The sequence below is a fragment of the Suricata suricatta genome, chromosome 8, assembly GCF_006229205.1.
Source record: "Suricata suricatta isolate VVHF042 chromosome 8, meerkat_22Aug2017_6uvM2_HiC, whole genome shotgun sequence".
NCBI lineage: Eukaryota > Metazoa > Chordata > Mammalia > Carnivora > Herpestidae > Suricata > Suricata suricatta.
Genome location: NC_043707.1, coordinates 121,655,568 through 121,671,130, shown reverse-complemented (window position 1 = coordinate 121,671,130; position 15,563 = coordinate 121,655,568). Strand labels below are relative to the sequence as shown.

The following is a 15,563-nucleotide window of genomic DNA, read 5'->3' as shown; positions in this document are numbered from 1 at the left end:
CCTGTGAGGGCTAGGGGGTGGGACAAAAGCACAGGGCTTTCTGGGTTCTTCCACACTCCTTTGCCCTGGGCCCCAGCCCAGAGAGGCTGGGCGTCTGGCCCAAGCTCACACAGCAAAAGATGAGGAGCAGGCTGGAAGGGAGAGGGGCTCTGCCACAGGGCTGCCAGCTGGAGATGCCACACTGGGTGACCCAAGGTGACCGGGGGCTGAGCTGGCCCCCACCTCTGAGCTGCATTATTTATAATACCCGGAGCTTGGAGCTGAGCAACAGCTGTGGTGCTGCCCCTCCAGGGGGCATGGGCCACAGTGGAATGGAGAAGACAAGGTGCCTCCTCAGGGAAGGCCCTTGGGGTCTCCGGCGCCCCCCACAGCCGGCTGGGGCAGAGGCTGAAGTGGGAAAGGGTCAGCAGCTCCAGCCTTCCCCTCCCTGCCCCCTCTCCCCTCCACTCCTCCAGGCAGGCAGCGATAGGATTACTTCTGCATGACTGCCCGCTCCACGGGGTTCCAGAGACCCTCCTGCCTGCAGCAATCTTTAAAATTCCTCCAGCCCAACCTCGCTCCCTTTCTCCCTGCAGTGAATGCTCCTGCGTCTACCGCAGTGTGCCCACCACTGCCACCGCCAAGCAGGCTGGGGGCCAGGTCCCTGGCACCCACAGGGCAAAGGTGGTCCATCCCTCAGAGTGTGTATGGTCCAGTGTCTCTCGGGACCCTGAGGCCCAGGCCCAGGCCCTGGCCCTGGCCCATCCCCTCCGGCCCCCGGTGCTAGTCTGGCATGCCAGCTGCACCAAGGCGGATGGGCACATGCGCACAAACACACCTGATGGGTCTCGGTGTGTCTGCCCACGCCCTCTGCGGCCAGAACCCAGGGACCCCCACCTCTGCTCTGACCCAGTCTCTCCCTCACCAGTCCCCTATTACCCCTGGTGTGGCCAGACAGCTGGGCCAGGCCAGAGTCTGTGGCTCCCCAGGGCAAAGAGGCAGGCAGGAGATCGATCCACTGAATTTTTTAAGGCTCTAATGGAGCCTGCATCCCAGGACTTGGGGCCTGGGACACAGGCAATGTACTGGGGGACCCCTCCCTCAGTATGGCAGTTGCTACCTCTTTCAGGTCTTGGGGGTCGGGGGAAACTTTCTATGAGCCTTTCCTCAGCAAGAGAAGAGGCATGAGGGGCCCCTGGGAAAGGCATGGGATGTGGGGGGGGGGTGCTGTGAGCAATACCCAGAGCACCCCCCCAATCTCCCCAGCCCTAATGCAGGCAGAAGCAGCTCAGCCTCTAAATCACTCCCCTCACGCTGCCCTCTGAGGCGGATTCTGTGCATCTGTAATTAGGGGGTGGAACAGATGGTGGAGATTCCGTTTAAAATCATGCATCTAGTAAAGTAACCTTCACTGTCGGAACTGACTCCCAGGGAGACCAAGCCCCGAAGCCCAGATCTGGGGGGCTGGGGGGGCAGATGAAGGTGGGCGGTGGGTGAAGGTAAGGGGGGAGGGAGCACGTCAAGCCAACACCTCACCATCTCTCTCTCTCCCTGAAGCCCTAGGCCCAATGTCCCTCAAGTAAGCCAAGGGAGGATGGGGGCGGGGGTTGGCAGGCACCTGAGAATGCACAGGCTGGGGGTAAATCTCCCCCCATATATATGTCCAATCCAGGGCAGGGCTGGGTACTCCGAGTTCTTGGCTGAAAGACCAGGGTGACCAGGTGCCAGGAGCTCCCAAAGAGGCCCCAAACCCCAAAAGCCCAGGCCAGGGTGCCCCAGAGCACAGGGTCTTGGGCGGGGCAGCTTTGAACCAGATGTACAGGCTCACTGTCCAGGAATGAAAGGCCTGGGGCAGTGAAGTGGCAGAGGAGGCCCTGCGAAGTGGGGGAGGACTGGACAGCAGAGGAGAGAGAGCACACAAGAGTGAGCAAGTGTGTGTGCCGGGCTGACTGAAGTGGTCTAGGAGGGTGTCTGGGGGAGGGGGGCCCTCCAGAGCAGAGGTGGGGTGGGGAGCCATGATGGAGAGTGCTGTGGGTGGCGGGGGCACGTTCGGGGCAGGGAGTGAGGGCTGCAGAACAACTGAGCTGGGGTATGTGACAGGGTGAGGTGGGGGTACAGGGGGGCAGGAGAGAGCTGCTTGTGGGCTGTAAGGGGTGAATGGGCTATCACCGAGCTGCTGCTGTGTGTGCTCGGAGAGGTGTATGGCTGTCCCTGGGCCCCCTAGATGGCTGAGGAAAGGACTGGAGCTGAGGATATACCGAGGACTGCCTGTTGGAGTGTTGGGTCTACGGGGGAGTACGCGTGCATGTGTGCGTGCATGTGCATGCCTGGGAAGGCATGAGAAGCCGGGGGGACGTCGTCTGTTTAGAAGTATCCTAGGACTCAAGCTATGTCTGCGTGTTGGACGTAAATGGTGTGGCTGCAGGGAGCGTTCTTGTTCGAGTGGGTGTCGAGTGGGCAGTGTGCATATGCGTGATGGGGGGGACATTGTGTGTTTGGAAAGGTGCAGGGGTTGGACTGCGTGTTTGGGGAGGTGCTGGGCTGCAGGTGGGGGAAATGTCGGGGCTGCAGGGAGAGTCTGTGTGTGCATCTGGTGAGGTGTTGCTGCTCTGAGAGTTTGGGGATGTCGAGGGTATCAGGGCTGCAGCACGGTCCTGTGTGGATCTGGGCAGGTGCTGGTTTAAAGAGGGAGTTGCTAAATGTGTGTGTGTTGGGTGTTGGGTTTTGGGAGTATGCTGGGGACCCTAACAACCTGGGTTTGGGTTCATTACTAGGGCTGTACCTATGTGTCTGTGTGGGGAGGTGCGTGGCGGTGGCATGTCTGGGGGCATGGTGGGGCTGTGTGTGTACGCGGGGCTGCTGGATGCCAGAGAGGTGGATATATGTGGAGAGGTGGTATGCTTGTGGAAGTGTTGGGGCTGTGTGTTTATAGGCGGAGCAGTTGTGTATTTAGGGGTGTTGGAGCTGCGAGTAAGGGAGCGGCAGGGTATATTCAGGTGTTAGGGGCTGTAGTTGGGTCCCTGTGTGCAGACACGTGATGGGGCCATGGAAGGGTAGGTGTCCCTCCAGGGAGATGATGGGCAGAGTCCTAACCTTTGCGCAGAACCGCCTGCTAGAAGCCCTCTTCTGGGGGTGGGGATGCCTGCCCACCCCTAGACCCTGTGCGGGGGTGTGGAGAGTGGGGGAGGGCGCGGGGGGGGGGGGTTGTCCATCTGTTTCAGCCTGTGCCCAGGCCAGAGGAGCAGAGCCGCCTCCTCGCTCCCTGGGGGGCAGCAGCGGATCTCAACCCACCCATCTGCCTTCAGATGGTTGAGGCAGGAGCCTCCACAAAGCTGCCTGGAGGGCATCACTGTGTTTGAAGAGGCACAGGCTGGGGGGTGGGGGGAACTGCACAGCAAACAGTCCTCGTGGAGGCTCCTTTGAAAACCACTGACGCCAGGAGAGAGGAAGAGGGAGGACAGGGGCGGGTATGCCTGTCCTTGTGCATCTGTGTGGGTCAGTGCCCAACTGTGAGCCTTGGAGCCCCTTCGCATGTGTTCACGCTGATGGCCTCTGTTCAAGTGGCACCGTGGCCTTGGAAAACAGCCCTCCAACCCTGGCTGCAAGCTCACAGCCTCCCACAGGCAGCTACCCCTCATACGTGCACACTGCCTACGCCCCCCACCCCTGCACCGCCCCATCTGCGTAACCCTGCACCCTCACACACATGTAGCTCGCCCCCAGGGCCCTGCACCCTCACGTACAAGTACGTACACCCACTACATGCACCCCCACTCCGCAAAATCAGGTACTCACACACACCTGTCACATATACATGCATCCGCGTATACATACCTGCCAGGGAGCTATCACACATATACCCACAGACTCCACGCACCTTGGACCTTCTGCATCACACCCATATCCCACCTCACACGTGCTCCTCTCTCACACACACCATAGCAGACACTTGCCATCTTGTACCTATACACACGTGCCCATGTGTGTACGTGCGCACACTCACCCTCACCAACTTTCAGATAGCTCTTTCATACCACCCAACCCACCAGCCAACTCCCTAGGAAGGCTCCCCCTGGCTGAGAGGGCCCCCAGCCTCCTGCCAGCTGGGAAGGAGGGGGAGGGCATACCTCCCCGCCCAGACACCTGGGAACACTGATCTTCACCTCCAGAAGGAGCCCTCCCTCTGCCCTGGCACAACTGCCACTGTGCATGGGTGAGGGTGTGACTGTGTGTGTGTGTCCTGAGATCCCATGACGAGGCATGTGTGTCACTGCCCAGATGGGTAAGGAAGCATAGATATGCATTTCCCAGTTTCATTTCTGACATGCAGGATGATTGCAAGGGTGGAGATTCATAAGTCACAAAGTATGTGTGTGAAGGCCTGTGTGCACAGGTATGAGTATGGGGGTACATTTACACAAGGAGACACACACCCAGTGTGTGAGGTGTGTGATCTTTTCTGACACAAGAAGGATGTCCACCTTTGGAGTAGGGGTCAGAGCTGGGAAAATTGCTGTAGCAACTCCTTCCCCTACAAAAAACAGCAGGGTGGAGGGGTCTCTCTGTGCTTCTCTTTCTTGTTCTCTCTCTTTCTCTCTGACCTCTTTAGCAGCTGGAAACTGAGCCGGGGGTGGAAGGAATGGAGACTTGGCTGGCCCAAGGGTTTGGGGAGGGAAGCAGGAGAAAACACCTTCCAGATTCTCATCAAATCCCTGTTTGTGGTCTGTAGCCTCAAGCCTCTCCGCCTCTCCGGCTTTCTTTTTTTCTCTCGGCTTTCTTTCTTTCTCTCCGTCTGGGTTTCCCCTTTTCTTTATCTCTTCCTGTCTCTCATTCTCTCCCTGTGTCTCTCCTCCTCCTATCTCAGTCACCGGGTCTCCCTTCTGGTGTCTCTGTGTCTCCACATCTCAGTCTCTCTGTTTCTCTCTCCCCAGGCCCTTTCATTTTTCAGACTCCTCCTCTCTCTGCCAGCACCTCTGTCTGTCCGTCTCTCCCCGTCCTGGTCCATCTGTCCGTCTCTCTCCGTCTGCCTGTGCGTGGGTGTCTCTGTCCATCTGTTCCACCACCCATCTGTCTGGTTGTCTGTGTTAGTCCTTCTAAGGGTGCCCACTCGCTTCCCAAGGTACCCTCCCCCAGGTCAGCAAAGGCCTGTCTTGGCTCAGGGGTGGGGAGGGGATGCAGAGCTGCAGCTTCTGGAAGCTTCAGTAGCAGCTGGGCTGAGCTGGGAGTTCGGGGCTAGCCAGCTGCAGAAGCGGCCCCTCCTCTGGGCTCCCAGGCCAAGGACCCCAGAGCAGAAAGAGGAGAGAAAGCAGGGACTCACTGCAGCTGAATCTGTGTATGTGTATGTAAATGGGGAGGCAGAGGGCCTCACTTTACCCTCACTTCATCAACCCCTCCACCAAAGCTGGGGGGGGAAGAGGGGGTCCTCAGTGCCCACCTTCCTTATCCCCAAGCCAATGGCAGAGATGCTGGGATCCTGGAGGGAGGGGTTGGGGGAGAGGTACTAGGTCTTGGGAGAAGGAGGGGCTAAGAGCCATAGTTTCTGGTGAGCTGGGTGGGAGGGGGGTCCTTCCCTCCTCTCTTCCACCCAGTCCCTGGGGAGGGTTCTAGTTCTGGCCCCAGTTCTAGGCAAGCAGGGCTGCATAGGCAATTCTCACTGGCTCCCACAGGGGCTATTCCTACCTCTCAGCTTCTCCAGAGCCTCTGGAATATAGGAGTATCTCCCCCTCCCCAAGGCGAGGTTGGTTCTGGACATGTGGGGACTGTGATCCTGTCTAGGCACTGGCCATCCTGAGAGGCCCCGGGTAGCTCACCTACCATTGCTAGACCAGCACCTCATTCTCTCTCTCTCTCTCTCTCACACACACACACACAGTGCACCCCAGCATTCATGGCCTGTACCCCCACATCTCCACTCAGTAACTCAGAGAACTTAAGAGGGACACTGGTGGCAGGCTCCCAGAGTACCTCCAGCACACAGCAAGGAACTAGAGGTGACCCCCTTCAGTACCCTCCTCACCGGTTCTGTGGCCCCTACTCCCTCTCCAAGACTAGTCCAAGTCCCAAAGGCTCACAGTGGATGGGGAAACTGAGGAAGGGATGGGAGGACACAGTTTTCCTCCTGAGACCTTGGCGTGGAATCATAGGGAAAGAAAGGGACGCTGACCTACCACAAGCAAAGTCCATATTGGCTGCTCCCTCCGCATAGCCCTACCGCTGGGCCGGGGCCAGAGGCTGGCTCCCTCCCTCTAGAGCTCTCCTTGCCCCCAGCTGGGCCCCCTCCCGCTCTGAGCTTCTGAGCAGTCCTCCCTGCCCTCTCCCTCCCAGCTCTGGCTCTCTCATCCTCAGCTCTTGGAAGCCTGACTCACTGTTTCCCCTCCTCTCTCCCCTCCCTCCTTCTCTCTCCCGGCAGCGGCGCCTCCCCCTCCCCTGGGGGGGCTCTGGCCACAAGGGTGCCCGCCTGCTCCTCCCTCCAGGCTCTAGCCCCCCTCTGCACCCAAGAGGCCCCCTGCAGCTGTTCTTATTCTCTAACTACAGAGTGATAGAGCGCAAAGAGCTTGGGTTCCAGGCCTGGCACTGCCAAGCATTTGTGACCCTGGGCAAATGGATCCCTTCTCTAGGCTTGTTTTTCTCTGGTCAAACAGGGTGGGCAGGGGGTCCAGCTGGATGATGCCCCTGGTGTCTTTAGAGCCCTCAAGTTCCCTGCCTTTAAAATCCCAGGTGCCTCCAGGCTTAGAGCGCGTACACAACCTGTGGGGCATTGTACCTGCCTCAGGCCCCGCCCCCAGGTCCGAAGAATGGCTCTGCTCTGCTTCAGACATTAGGAGAAGGCACAGGGGAGCCGCAGCTCTGGGGCAGGACCATTAGTCAAGTGACCCCTGGAATCCCCCTGTCTCTCTATTCTCCCTCCGTCCTGGGAAAGACACCTGTCCTGTTCTCTCTCCCCAGGGACATTTGCTTGTCTCTTCTCCAAAAACAATGCCTGCTCATTTCAGGCTGTAAGGTGGGGAACAGCACATGCCTAGGCCTTCTTGGTCCCCTGGGCCCCACCTCCAGGGGCTGCAATCCCGGCTCTTCTCCTTGCCTGTTTGCTCTCTCACCCCCTCATCACTGGCTTCTGCCACCATCTTTCCCTCTCTCCACCTTGCAAGTGGCTGTAAGGGTCTCTCTCCTCCCCCCACTCCCCTCCCCCAGCTCTCTCCCTGGGGGGCCCATCTGCTGGCATTAGCAACAATGTTATCCTTCCTCCCTACTGCAGTCCCCATCCTGGCTTTCCCCCTTTCCAGAGCTGTCCCAAGAGACCCAGGGGACCCAGAGATGGGGCTGGGCTCCATCCCATAATAGTGAGTCTGCTTGACCTCACTCAACCAAACCAGAAGTGTCTGGTCGTCTGGTATGAAGGCATGGCATGGCACCCCTGGTCTAGGGTGACTGGCAAGAGACGCAGAGCTCTGTATTCCTCAAACAAACAAAAAAAGTCGGCCTGGGGGTGGGACGTTGGGGGTTTGAAGGGAAGTAAGGGAGATCAGGTTTGCGTGGAGAAAGCCCCTACCCAATGGAGAACAGAAGCAAGTGGAGGGAGTGGCTCAAAGTCAATGCTCTAGACTGATCTGAGAACCAGCAATGTCCCTCTAGGGCTCTGCGAGTCCACAGCAGCAAACACCCCCCCCCCCGCCCCCAGCTGCCAGCCAGGGACACTTGGCCCTTCAAGCCTGTGGAACAGCCACAACCTCAGGTGGAGATCCCATTTCTTAATCTCCTGTAGGTCCCAACAGTACACCTCCACTTAGCTCAGCAGGGGGGCCAGAAGCCTCCCTGCCAAGATCTAAGCAGGTGGAATGAGGGAAACAGCCCCCCAACTCCCAAGCCCCCTCGCCAAAGTCCCAGTCAAGGGCTGGGAAGCAATGCAAAATAACCGTGGACCACGCATACTGCCAAACTGAGAAGCAATTCTGTCCATCCACATCACCTAGGGGTGCTGGGGCTCCCTGCCCCCCGACCCTGTTCCAGACCCCCCAGTCCAGCCACCGCAATAAACAGCAAGCTCTTTTTCTTTATGACACCAAATTTCTCCAAGCCCAACAGCTCCTTCCATCACTACCTCAGCCATAGATCACATTAAAAACTCACAGAGGGCAACTTAAACACATCACATTTGTTTCTCTCTATATTATTTCAAAAGTAACGGCATTAAAAATGGATTTTACTACAGAAAATAAATATCAGCACGTGGGCCCGGAGCCCAGGCAGGAGGAGGGAGCCCACCAGGAGAATGTCCCTGAGGGGTCGGGCACGGCTTAGGCACTGACCAAGGAGGTGGCTGGGAGGCCAGACGACACCCTGGGGAATAGGGGGTGGATATTTGGGGAGGGGCACCACCTGCCTATCCGGCACCTGCCCCAGTGCCAGACCAAGAGGGACAAGAGTCACTGGTTTGGACTGGTGCCCACTGGTCCCCCTAAGCTCATACCCTCACTGATCTTTCTAGCCTCTGAAGGGTAAGAGCTCTGGGGCAAGAAGTTCACCAGTCTCTGGGGTTATTCCAACTATTGACACAGCAGGAGAAAAAAAATGAATTCAACTTACTATCCAGTTTGATTTTCCATTGCTATAAAAATAAATATACATCTGCTCAAAGGAGGGAGATGGCTAGCGGCATGCACATGCCACCTCGGGGGGTCCCCCCAAAGCTCACCACCACAGCCCAGCCTCTAAGCCAGGGGTGGGGGGGATGGACAGACTGATAATCTTTCACTTAACAGCCCCAGCTCACACAGTTACACACACACACACACACACACACACACACACACACACGGGGCCACACGGAACAGGAACAAGCCAACAATAGAAACACCCCAAATACTCCTGGCAGGACTCTGCCCAGGCCTGGGCACATGCCCCCGCCCCGCCAGCAGCAGCAGCAGCAGCAGCAGCAGCAGCAGTGGCGGACAAAATGTGGCCACCCTGACCCGGAGGCAAAGCTTGTCCTCACACCCTGAGCTCTGCCCAGGGAGCTGGGGCCAAGTCCCGCCTGACACCAACTGGTCCGGCGGGAAACGCCTGCCCAGCCAGACAGGCACAGGCCCCCCAAGGGTCCCTCCTTGTGCTCAGGGACCAGGCTGGTGCAGCCTGGCCCTGCCTCCCAGGGTGACGCCTGGGCCCAAATTCAGCTGGCCCTGCCAGTCAGGCACTGGTGCAGAACCGAGGGCACCAGGCTCAGCCCCTCCCAGCCCAGCCCCAGGGCCCCCAAGCTAGGAGGGAGGGGGGACTCCCCACCCCTCCACATCTGGCCCTGGCCCCCAGGGTCTGCGGTAGAGAATTCCCGCCCCCGCTTCTCTCTCTCTCTCTTTCTCTCTCCCTCCTCCCGCTCTGTGCCCGCTGCCCGCCTCAGGGACAGCCCCAGCTCCCGCCTCCGGCCAGAAAGGCCCACATCCTTCCTCCCTCAGCTGGCCCCTTCGCCTGGCAGGAGGCTGGGGGGGTCAGGCTGCTAGGGAACCCCTCCAGCTCCCATCAGTCCTCATCCCCAGCCCCCAAACTCTGGGTCGCTGTCCCTTTTCCTGTAGAACAGGAAACAAGGTTATTTCCTAGACTCAGAGCCAGCCCCCTGCCCCTCTGGCTCTGCCCGGGGACCGGGACCCAGCAGGAGAAGGCACCCTCAGCCAAAAGGAATAGGGATTCAGCAATTCACCCCCAGCTCCGGGCCCAGGGGGCTGACAGCTGTCACTCAGCACCCCACCCCCTGGGGAAGAGGGGGTCCGATTCAATCAGAGCCCCAGAGGAAACGCATTGATAGGCGATTATTTATTTATTTATGCAAAAGTGAGCCGACTTTGTTCGCCAGGTAACCGGGCACGCGGCCCAACCCCTCCGGCCCTGGCCACCCCCAAATCCCTCCTCCGCCCCACACCCCCTCCGGGTCATTGGGTCCCCGCCCCTCAACTCCCAGAGCACCAGCGGAACCTTGGGATTTGGGGTTTGAAGGGGAGGGGCTCCTCCCTCCGCAGTCTCCCCCTTTCCCAGCGCCGTTCCTAAAATCCAGCCTTGTTCTCCGCTCCCACGGTCCCCCCTTCATCCCCCCCCCCCCATTCTCAGCAAGCTGGAGAGCAAATTGCAGTTTTAAATCCAAAGACCGAGGGAGGAGGAAGGAGGAGGGGGCGCGCGGCAGCGCTGGGCGCGCACCTCGCCCCCGAGCCGGGGGAGCTGCGGGGCGGCCAGGAAACCCGAGAACCCCCCCTCTCCACCCCCCCTTCTCGTCCACCTCCCCCTCCCCCTTCCCGGCGCTGCCTGCCAGGCTTCGAGCCGAGCCCAGCCGAGCCGCGGGCCCCGGTGGAAACAAAGACCGATCGCACCGCGGGCACCGCAGCCACCGGGTCCCGCGGACCGGACCGGGGCGCGCGGAAGGGGCGCGGGCCCCCCCCTGGTGCGCTGCACAAAAGAGCCCGGCCGGCCGGTCCCCAGCGGGGTCTAGGGCTGGGGAGGAGGCGCCACTCACCGGAGTGCTGGGCTGCCGGCTCCGTGGGTCCGAGCCAGGCGAGGGGCTTTGGGGGGCGTCTGTCTTCCGGCGGCGGCAGCGACGCGGGAGCCCGGCTGCTGGGGAGAGGAGTCGTGGAGGAGCCCTGAGCCGCCCGCCGTTGCTGACAGCATGGCTCGCGTCTCGGCTCACATTCTCTGCCGCTAACTCCGCTGGACACGGCCCCCCGCGCCCGCGGCGCCCCCCCCCACCTCGATCACTCCTTCGCTCTCAGTGCCCCCCTCGCTCCCCCCGCCGCGCAGACACTCTCACAGCCCTGGACACCCCCACCCCCACCCCCCCATTGCAAACCTGGGAGGGAACGCGCCCCGCGTAGTCCTCCTCCTGCTCCTCCTCCTCCTCCGCCCTCCTCCCTCCCGCTCTCTGGCTGTCTGTCTGTCTCTCTGACTGTCTCTATCTCTCGCTCTCTCTGCCTTTCTCCGCTTTCCGAGCTGGGTGGGAAAAGGAAATGAGGACAGAAAGCAGACGCTGGCTTTGGGTGGTGGTAGCTGGATTCCCTCTCTCCCTCCCTCCTCCTCCTCCCCTCCCTCCTCCTGCCTTCTGCTCTCTCCGCTGCGAGCGGGGCTGAGCGCAGCCTGGCGGGTGGCTCGCTCTGCCCGCCCGCCCGCCCGCCCGCCTGTCTGTCTGTCTGGTCTGCCTCGCTCGCTCCCTCCCTCCGTCTCTCGCCCTCGCCCTGCCTGCCTGCCTCTCTCCGTCTCCGCCGCCGCCGCCGCTGCCTCTGCGAGCTCGCCTTACCTTCGCTGCTCACCATCCGGAACCCCAGGGGGGAGCGCGCGCGCGGCACGCCGGGACTTGTAGTTCCCACCCCGGCCGCTCGGCGAGCGGGGCGGGCGGGGCCGTGCCGGCTGCTCCGACGGCGCGGCCCTGAGCCTGCGGGGTCTGCGCGCGGACCCCTCTGGCGGGGTGCGTCCTCGTTTACCAAGGGTGCTGGTTCGCCCCAAGGATTAGGGATGTTTCCCACGTTCCTTGTTCCCTGCGGGGGGGGGCTCTGGATCGAGCGGAGGTTGCGGGTGGGAGCGAAGGGGCGGGGTCTGAGAATGGAATGAGTCGAATAGGGAATCAAGGGATTAGCCAAAGGGCCTGCGACTTTCTGGGGCGCCCCAATTAAATGCCAGACGAACAGGAAAGAGGGGAGGACTGGCTTTCTGAGTCTGGGGACGTTCTCCCTCTCTGAAAACGTTTCTTATTGAGTAAAGCACAACGGTTTTTGACGGGAGGGCTGCTTCGGAAACCTCAAAGCCCACCACCGTTTCCTCCTCATTCAGGGACCCCAGTACCAACCAAAGTCCTGGATAATCCACAAATGGCACCCTTCCCCCCTTCCTGAGTTCTACTGAGCATTTTGGTTTTTTCTGGAAGCAAGATTGGGATTCAACAGTTCAGAGCCCCTGCTGTGGCCAGGGGGCTGGGCTCAGCACTTTCACCTACCTCCTCTTCAGGTCACATCTGTTATCCAGCCCCTAGCTCCGGGCCCCCTGCCTGGCCTAGCCCCGCAGATGGGAATGCGCCCTGCCTGGGCCTGGCTACCAAGGGGAAGTAGCTGGACAGCCCAGGAAGGAAAACTGCTGCTGCGGCCATTTACTGGGCACAGCAGGGTCCTTCAGTCCCAAAAGGACCTGGCGACATGGTACTGTTACCACTTCCATTTTAGAGATGAGGGCAGTGAGGCCTGGGTCCCCTCATTTGGAACTGGTAAAGCACACTCAGACCAGGAATTGTCTGATCCCAAAGCCCCCTACTTCCTCTCTGCACCATGGCAGGGACTTGTGACTTCCAGGTCTCTGTCTGACCTTCACTCCCAGCATCTGTGTGTCCTCCCTTGATACTTTAATTCAACAAATGTTAACTGAGATATGCAGGGCTCACAGGGGACACCAAAATGAATAATGCAGGATCACTGTCCAGTCCTCAGTAACTACCCACATCAGCCCTGACTGGTGCTCTGCTAGTCCCATTTCATCTGTGTCTGACATTCCTTTGCCCTGTGTCTGCTGGCTTTGTCTGTCCTGCCCCATGTCCGAAGTTCCTCCAGCAGTGCCTTTGTCCTTGGCCCACCTGTTTCTGACTCCTCCTTTGGCCCTGCAGTGTGATGGCCAGAGTGTGACAAAGGCAGGTGGTGACATTTCACCAACTGCAGCTCCCTGTCACCACCTTCCCTATACCTCTTTAGGACAGTCTGAAACCCCTAGAGGGCAAAAGATGGGGGTTCTGGGGGACACTCTCTACTGGCCCTTTGATGGGGGAGGGCAGGGAGGACAATGGCAATGGGAGAGACCTAGGATTCTAAACAGTACACCTACTGATCTGACATCACGGGGTTGGAGTGGCCAGCTGGCGAGGCTGCTTCTCTTTGCAGAGCAAGCCTTGGGTTCAAAGATTTAGTCATTGAATGGGAAGTATTATAAGGTCAGATATTAATGAAAGCAGTGGTTTAAGTTGTTAGGGGCCCTTTGCAGGTCCAAAGCCTGATTCTAAAGTTATCACAAATAGATGAGGCTTTCTTTTGCATCTTGCTCTAGCTCGTCCCCCCCGCCCCCCCACCGGAGCGACTTCAGCATTGGGAGGGTGCAAGAGGCTCAGGTTTTCTTTTCGTTTACTCCTGCCCCCCTCCAATCCATACTCACTAGGCTTTGCCACACAGCATGAAGAGCCCTGTCTGAATCTAGTGTTGGGAGGAAGTTAGGTGGGGTAGTACCGGATGGTTTAGGGGAGATCAGAAGCCCCAGGTAGACGGAGATGAAGAGGAATTTGGGAAAGACATGAGAAGAGAGAGGTTTAATGATGAGGCGCACAGGGCAAGATCAGCTGGGCAGGCCATGGAAGAGAGGAACTAAAGTTAGGTTGTGTTTCCAAGCATGCACCTTCCACCCCAGGCTACTTCTGCTGTCGCCTCCCCAGAGAGGGTGGGTACTATTAGCACCGAAGGTATTGAACATCGCTGGAAACCAAGCATTACCGGGTTTTCCAGTCATTTGGAGGCTGGTCTTTCTCTTGGAGCTTCTCTAAATCGTGTGGGGTGAGGGGGGGTTTCTTCCTAAACTCAGGCTGAATCTTCCCGTGGGCTGCTGCTGCCACCTAGTGTCTAATCTCCATGTCTGCTCTAGTAGCGGCAGTCTAAAAGGGGCTACCCAGTCCTCCAAAATAGGGTCGTGGTCACCACTGGCTGGGCAGGGGAGCTGTAAACTCCCCCAGAAGGCAGATGTGAAGAAGAGGACCCAGGTTCTGGAAGAGGCTGCATCATCTCTTTCTGGGCTCAGCTCACTACAGCCATTTGTTTTCCATGTAAGCAGTAGATGGTATACCGAGACCCTGGGAAGTGCAGGGGAGAATCTAGGGCTAAAACTGTGTGGCAAGAGGGTTTGGAGGCCATGTGGGAATAGGAGCCATACAGATCTTGTTCTAATTCTGCTTCTACTTGCGTGTCCTTAACCTCTCTGAGTCTCAGTTACCACATGTGTGAAATGGAAGAGTACTTCCTGCCCTGTCTTACCAGGAGGACCGGGGAGATTTACTGAGCACAAGGATATGAAAGCGCTTTGGAAACTGACAAGGGCATGCTGAGGGATTGAGTCATGATAATAATAATGACAATAAATGAGAGGTCGTGAGCAGTCTGGAGCCAGGCCCTTGGGACTCACAGAAAGGGCAGTGTGAAGGGAGCCTTGGGTAAAGATGGACACTGCCTTTCTGGATGACAGAAGTTCTAGGCTAGCCTCACTCTTGGCACTCACCTCAGGGGAGGCATAGCTTGTTAGAGGGTGGTTCAGCCCAGTCCACTGGAGAAACAGTCCAAGAGAGGGACTGTTTTAAGCCTCTGAGCCACAGATCCAGGATCAAGAGGCCCATTATGGCCTTGGTCTTTCCCTCCCCAGGATGGGAACAGCTCAGAGCTGGGGCCCAAGAGACCGTGGAAGCAGGAAGCCCCCCCATCACGGTACAGTGGGAACTAAGGCCCCCCAGGCCCCCATTATCCCTCCTCCTGAGCTAGCCCCTCCCCTCTGCAAGTCCTCCCACATTCCTCCGGGCAACAGGAAACCCCAGCTGCAGCCCAGACTTCAAACAGCTCCTCCCTCTGGGCAGGGGGTGTGGGAGGAGAGGCCAGAGGCCAGAGGGCAAAGGTCAGCTTTGTTCCTGTTGGAGGTGGTGAAGGACTCGGGTGGAAGGGGGGAGGGGGGACACAGAAGGGGCCAGGGTAGGGTTCTTGACAGCCACACTGCTCGTGCGTGTATGCTTGGGTGTATGTGTGTGCGTGCTTTTCACTGTCAGCTGTGTCTGGAGGTAAATGTGTGTCCTTGGTTTCCCTTGGGCTTGTGGACCTGAGTTATGCATCTGAGGGTACAGCAGTATGGAATTGCTGTCTCTGGGTGCTCAACCTGGGATCCCACTGATGTGTCTGTAGGTGACATCACCTGGATTGATATGTACGGTTCACAGACCTGCTCAAGGCTATGTATTCTCCTATTAGAGTGACCTGGTGTGGTTCTTTGGGTCCAAAGGGATATCCCTCTCCTGACTATTCCCCTCCCATCCTTCCTCTGCATTGGTCCCCAGTGGGTTCATTCTGAAAAGTGAATCTGACTTTGTTACTCCCCTGCTCAAAATCCTGTGGTGTCCCATTGCGCAAGGCTTAGAATCCTAGCCTGAGTGCATGGCAGACGGGACCCATGCCTAGCTGGCTATCTTCATCTTTAGCTACTAATGCCCCTCAAAATTTACACTCCAGTCACACCTACCTAATTGTAACTCCCTGCACGGTCCCATTTCCTGCCTCTGAGCTCACTTAATTCTGTCAAGTCTAGAATGTCCTTCTCTTTCTTTACCTAGCAAATTTTTGCTTCTTTTGCAAGTCTCTGATGAAGCAACACCTGCACTGAGAAGCCTTCCAGACTTCTCCCTGGACAAATGAGTCCTAGTCTCCCACACGTCTTTATTGCCATTTATTTCCATTCACCTTACTATCATTAAACTGTGAGGCCTCTGAGAGCAAAAGCTGCGATTTATCTCCCATCCTGTGTTGGGAAGGTCCTGAAGGGACCTGTCTTCTCATCCCAGG

The 15,563-nt window shown here is 58.4% G+C and overlaps 1 protein-coding gene across 3 annotated transcripts in view; it reads right to left on the bottom strand.

Moving 5' to 3' along the window:
* The window catches only part of AHDC1 (AT-hook DNA binding motif containing 1), a 63,036-nt gene extending 51,982 nt beyond the window's left edge, over nt 1-11,054 (bottom strand). Inside the window, exons 1-2 of one of the 3 annotated variants that reach the window (XM_029946687.1) lie at nt 10,802-11,054; nt 10,472-10,569 (exon numbers count right to left, since the gene is read on the bottom strand). The gene's annotated coding sequence lies outside the window, so the exon portion shown is untranslated. Of the gene's footprint in view, nt 1-10,471; nt 10,654-10,801 lie in introns of those variants that run through there. The other 2 variants (XM_029946688.1, XM_029946689.1) reach the window with 2 other exon arrangements.
* Nucleotides 11,055-15,563: the final 4,509 nt, after the last annotated feature.